Source organism: Apium graveolens, chromosome 5 (genome assembly GCF_009905375.1).
Source record: "Apium graveolens cultivar Ventura chromosome 5, ASM990537v1, whole genome shotgun sequence".
Lineage (NCBI taxonomy): Eukaryota > Viridiplantae > Streptophyta > Magnoliopsida > Apiales > Apiaceae > Apium > Apium graveolens.
This window is the reverse complement of record NC_133651.1, coordinates 211,903,838-211,910,502: the sequence shown is the minus strand read 5'-3', so window position 1 is coordinate 211,910,502 and position 6,665 is coordinate 211,903,838. Positions and strand designations below refer to the sequence as shown.

The 6,665-nt window shown below is 40.2% G+C and overlaps 1 non-coding gene across 1 annotated transcript; it reads left to right on the top strand.

The window, feature by feature from the left end:
* The first annotated feature begins 2,543 nt into the window (after positions 1–2,543).
* On the top strand, positions 2,544–2,650 carry LOC141662593 (small nucleolar RNA R71). The gene has a single exon (XR_012550700.1). It is a non-coding gene; the product is annotated as a small nucleolar RNA R71 (small nucleolar RNA).
* Positions 2,651–6,665: the final 4,015 nt, after the last annotated feature.

Below are 6,665 nucleotides of genomic sequence, written 5' to 3'. Positions count from 1 at the left end.
CAGAGAATATAGCCATCATACATCTCTGAAAGGTGGCCGGGGCGCCACATAACCCAAACGAAACTCTACGAAAAGCAAATGTGCCAAATGGACAAGTGAAGGTAGTCTTTTCCTGATCCTCTGGTGCAATACAAATCTGATTATACCCAGAATAACCATCCAGAAGACAAAAATACTCATGTCCCGCCAATCTGTCAAGCATTTGATCAATGAATGGGAGAGGGAAGTGATCCTTCCTTGTGGCTTTGTTCAATTTTCTATAATCCATGCATACTCTCCATCCTGTAACTGTTCGAGTAGGGATGAGCTCATTCTTTTCATTTGCGACCACAGTGATACCTCCTTTCTTAGGTACACATTGCACGGGGCTCACCCACGAGCTGTCAGAAATAGGATAAATGATGCCTGCATCTAGCCATTTCAGAATTTCTTTCTTCATCACCTCCTTCATGATCGGGTTCAGTCTTCGCTGCTGTTCCACAGTTGGCTTACTACCTTCCTTTAACAGAATTTTATGCATACAATATGAAGGACTTATCCCCTTGATGTCTGCTATGGTCCATCCTATAGCCGATTTGAATTCTCTCAAAATCCTTAAGAGCTTGTCTTCCTCACTACCTGAAAGGTCAGCTGAAATAATAACAGGTAACGTAGATGAATCACCTAAAAAAGCATACCTCAAGTGTTCAGGTAATGGTTTGAGCTCCAAGGTAGGTGCTTCCTCTATTGATGGTTTGAGCTTCCCTTCAGCATTCTTAAGGTCAGAAGTACCAAGAGATTCAAATGGTATGTCGAGCTTTCGCTTCCATGGAGAAGCGTTCAGATATTGTAATTGCTCGTTGCTATCTTCATCATCGCTGTCGAAATCCCCCACTAAGGCCTTTTCCAATGCATCAGACATTAGCATGTGCTTGAGTTCCGAAGTAACTGCGGAATCAATCACATCCACTTTTAAGCACTCCTCATCTTCTGTAGGGAATTTCATTGCCTTGAATACGTTGAAGGTCACATCCTGATCTTGGACCCGCATAGTAAGTTCCCCTTTTTGCACATCTATCAAAGTACGGCCAGTAGCCAAGAAAGGCCTCCCCAAGATTATGGAAATCTTCTTATCTTCCTCAAAATCCAGAATAACAAAATCTGCAGGAAAGAAGAGCTTATCCACCTTGACGAGCACATCCTCAACTATGCCCCTTGGGTAAGTAATGGAACGGTCCGCCAATTGTAGCGACATGTATGTGGGTTTTGGATCAGGCAGATCCAGTTTTTTAAAGATCGACAAGGGCATCAGATTAATGCTTGCTCCCAAATCACAAAGGCACTTGTCAAAAGTTAGATTGCCAATGGTGCAAGGAATGGTGAAGCTTCCTGGATCTTTCAGTTTTGGTGGTAACTTTTGCTGCAGAACAGCGCTGCATTCTTCCGTGAGAGCAACAGTTTCAAGGTCATCCAGTTTCACCTTCCTTGAAAGAATAGTCTTCATAAACTTCGCATAACTAGGCATTTGTTCCAGCGCCTCAGCGAAAGGTATATTGATGTGAAGTTTCTTGAACACCTCCAGAAACTTCCCGAACTGTCTATCCAGCTTTTGTTGCTGCAATCTCTTAGGAAAAGGTGGTGGAGGATAGAGCTGTTTCTCCCCTGTATTAGCCTCAGGCAGAGTGTGTTCAACAGTAGTCTTCTTTGGTTTCGCCACTTTCTCCTTTTGCTTAGATTCTTCATCTCTAACTTCAGCTTCGACTTCTTTTGCCTTTTCAGCATCAGCTACTTTTCCAGACCTTAAGGTAATAGCCTTAACTTGCTCTTTAGCTTCCTTCCTGCCTGGTACTTCCGTGTCACTGGGAAGAGTGCCAGGTTGACGATTGAGCACTGCATTGGCTAATTGACCGATTTGATTTTCCAAGGTCTTGATAGAAACCGCCTGACTCTTGCACAACAGCTTAAGTTCCTCAAAATCAGCACTAGTAGGTGCAGCTGCACTTCCCTGTTGAGGATATGATTGCCTTGTAGCATACTGCTGTGGTTGCTGGAATCCAGGTGGGTTAAACTATTTACTTACTCCTTGCTGATATGTTGGCTGAATAGCATTCTGATTATTCCCCCAGCTGAAATTTGGATGATTTCTGTTGTTAGGATGATAGGTTGCTGGCACAGGCTGCTGTTGTCGCTGATAATTATTCACATACTGAACAGATTCGTTGACAAGAGAACACTGATCCGTAGCATGAGAACCTGCACAAAGCTCACAAACCATAGCTATTTGATTAACTCCATACGTAGCCAAAGAATCAACCTTCATTGATAGCGCTTGGAGCTGGGCTGCAATAGCGGTGGCTGCATCAACTTCCAGAATACCTGCTACCTTGCCTGACGTCATCCTCTGAGTTGGGTTTTGATGCTCATTTGCAGCCATCGTCTCGATAAGATTATACGCCTCAGTATAGCTTTTAGCCCATAAGGCGCCTCCAGCTGCTGCATCGAGCATGGGCCGAGATTGGGCCCCCAAACCATTATAAAAACCAGTGATTACCATCCAATCCGGCATTCCATGATGTGGACATTTTCTCAACATTTCCTTGTAGCGTTCCCAAGCCTCGCACATAGATTCTGTAGGTTGCTGCGCAAACTGAGTAAGAGCACTCCTCATAGCAGCAGTCTTTGCCATTGGATAAAACTTCACCAGAAACTTTTGCGCAAGATCTTGCCACGTAGTGATGGACCCAGCTGGTTCAGAATGTAACCAGTCTTTAGCCTTATCCCTCAGTGAGAATGGGAAAAGCCTCAACTTGATAGCCTCATCAGTCACGCCATTATACTTAAAAGTGCTGCAGATCTCGACAAAATTCCTTATGTGCATGTTGGGGTCTTCAGTTGCCGCTCCTCCAAAAGAAACAGAATTCTGCACCATCTGAATAGTGCCCGGCTTGATTTCAAAGGTGTTAGCTTGAATAGCTGGATGAAGGATGCTTGACTGAATGTCATCAATTTTAGGCCGAGAAAAATCCATAAGAGCTGGATCAGCTTGAACAATACGATCTCCCATGTTTACTGGTTCTTTCTGCTCAGTTCCTGAATCCGAATCCTCAAAATCTAACTTCTGCGGAGTATCAAGAACTTCGTCTTTCTCCTCAGCTGTATCTAAGGTCCTCTTGCGAGCACGAGAACGAGTTTGCATAAACGCTTGCTAAAGTACCTGAAACACAACCGAAAAGAGTAATTAACTACTACGTCCTAATCACTGAGTCCTAATGACCAATGATGGTAAGTACATAAATGAAACAAATACGCCGAGTCCCCGGCAGCGGCGCCAAAAACTTGTTAGGGCAAAAACATGCACTAATATTCACGCAAGTATACGCGTTCGCAAGTAATATAGAATACTTTCTAGTTCGTTCCCTCAGAGACTCAGACTAAGTTATTGTCTAATTAAACTCACTCACCAATGTATGATTACTTCTCAATGTTAAGGTAACACTTAAAATTGTTGATTAAATATTAACTATAATTAACTACTTAATTAACCACTTAACTAACACTTCAATTTATCAATAATAAAACACTCATGAGATCACAACTTCATTATTAATTCCTTCTATAGCCATTGTTATTACCTTTAGCATGTGACAGTGATGATATTAATCGAATAACACGGAACTGATAAAAGCCAACTTTCATTGTACTAATACCATTCTACCAAACATCCAGAATTAAGATAGAAGTTGAATAGTCATCAATTATGTTGAGTTCCTATATGTCTACAGAAATTGACAACACAATGATTTAAGCACAAGTTATTCCTTTTGATTACATAGGGCAAATAAAACTGTTAGAGTTACCCACTAATCATGCACAACGTACATGAACCTATGCTAGCATGGCAAGTTCTAAATCTCAAGATCCACCATCGCTTCACAAGAGATTAACACCCTATCTTATATGTTCGCGACGCACATAAGACGAATACGCACAACCAATACTAGATATCATGCAATCATCACACACTAAAGTATTAAACAATTAACTAAAGAATTTCGTAATAAATCCGTTGCAACCCCATGATCACGATTAGCCCATAATAGAACTTATCGCCATCATGGGTTCATATGAAATCATGATAAACAACACAAGAAAATAATAACTAAACTAATTATATTAAAACAGAGTACTTCACAAGAGTAAATAAGTCAAAGTAAGAAAACTAGCATCCAACGTTACAACGAAACAAGAATCACAAGAATATATGCTTCCTCTTCGTTGCAGTGTGCTAAATCGGTCTTCTTCCTTATCTCCTTCGCTTCTTGCGCCAAACACAATCTAAAACATAATATCCTTCATATTCTCTATGAAAACGTCTCAAATCTACTTATATAATAGTCCCATAAAACTCAGATTACATAGAAGTTGGAAGCCAAACAGAAGTAGAAGTCTAAAATAATTCAGCTTTTTCCCCGACAGCGGCGCCAAAAACTTGTTAGGGCAAAAACATGCACTAATATTCACGCAAGTATACGCGTTCGCAAGTAATATAGAATACTTTCTAGTTCGTTCCCTCAGAGACTCAGACTAAGTTATTGTCTAATTAAACTCACTCACCAATGTATGATTACTTCTCAATGTTAAGGTAACACTTAAAATTGTTGATTAAATATTAACTATAATTAACTACTTAATTAACCACTTAACTAACACTTCAATTTATCAATAATAAAACACTCATGAGATCACAACTTCATTATTACTTCCTTCTATAGCCATTGTTATTACCTTTAGCATGTGACAGTGATGATATTAATCGAATAACACGGAACTGATAAAAGCCAACTTTCATTGTACTAATACCATTCTACCAAACATCCACAATTAAGATAGAAGTTGAATAGTCATCAATTATGTTGAGTTCCTATATGTCTACAGAAATTGACAACACAACGATTTAAGCACAAGTTATTCCTTTTGATTACATAGGGCAAATAAAACTGTTAGAGTTACCCACTAATCATGCACAACGTACATGAACCTATGCTAGCATGGCAAGTTCTAAATCTCAAGATCCACCGTCGCTTCACAAGAGATTAACACCCTATCTTATATGTTCGCGACGCACATAAGACGAATACGCACAACCAATACTAGATATCATGCAATCATCACACACTAAAGTATTAAACAATTAACTAAAGAATTTCATAATAAATCCGTTGCAACCCCATGATCACGATTAGCCCATAATAGAACTTATCGCCATCATGGGTTCATATGAAATCATGATAAACAACACAAGAAAATAATAACTAAACTAATTATATTAAAACAGAGTACGTCACAAGAGTAAATAAGTCAAAGCAAGAAAACTAGCATCCAACGTTATAACGAAACAAGAATCACAAGAATATATGCTTCCTCTTCGTTGCGGTGTGCTAAATCGGTCTTCTTCCTTATCTCCTTCGCTTCTTGTGCCAAACACAATCTAAAACATAATCTCCTTCATATTCTCTATGAAAACGTCTCAAATCTACTTATATAATAGTCCCATAAAACTCAGATTACATAGAAGTTGGAAGCCAAACAGAAGTAGAAGTCTAAAATAATTCAGCTTTTTCCCCGACCCTGCGCGGCCGCTCAGCATTTCTGCGCGGGCGCAGAAGGCTGCTGCGCGGCCGCTCAGCATTGCTGCGCGGACGCGCAGGACCCTACTGGAAAAATTCCAGGTTTGCTCCGTTTCTTCGCCGTAATCTGCCCGTTCTTTTCCTCTCGCAATGGTGAACACATGCCAAGGCTTATTCTTGATGATTCCTCCTCCGAAATGCAACTAATATCCTGAAATGCATAAACACTAGAAAAATGCATCAAATACATAAAATACTTGATTTCAAGACACCAATTTAAGCCATTTTAAGACGTTCTAAGTGGTATAAAATGCCACTTATCAGTAGGCATAGTTGTCTTAAGGTAGCCATTTGTCAAGCAAGGCAACCGTGAAATTTCCCACACTCGCGTACATTTTTCATCACCAATTCTCCTTCGACAACCCTGTTTAATCACACATTGTGCTTCCATGATATTTCTTCACACGTAGCTCGGTTTTTGCCCCAGTTTAGCATTCAAGAACTCACCATCTGGATAATACCTGGCATTCATTAGCTGTGTAACCAGCGGGTTACTATTATTTAGCAACCTCCACCCCTGCTTGGCCAACATCGCCATATTAAATTCCCCCAGCTTCTTAAATCCCAAACCCCCTCTATTCGCCTCACAGAGCATATCCCATGCCATTCATTTAATACCACCACCTGACTTACCATTGCCCCACTAGTAAGCATTCATCCTCCTTTCAACTGCATCACATATTTCCCATGGTATAAATAAAAAATTCATCCAAAAATTCGGGATAACCTGTGCTGCCGTTTTTAGTAATGTGATCTTGCCCGCCTTTGATATTGTCCGATTTGTCCATGTTTAAAGCTTCTGCTCAACCCTTACCAACAAAAAATTAAACTATACACTTTTATACTGTCCAATTATCATAGGCATACCAAGGTAGTTTCCAGGTTCCCTGAATTCACCAACTTGAAGCTTTGCACATACATCCCTTCTACCATTGACATTGGTATTTGGTGAAAATACAATCGTTGACTTATTGTAATTCACCACTTATCCTGAAAGCT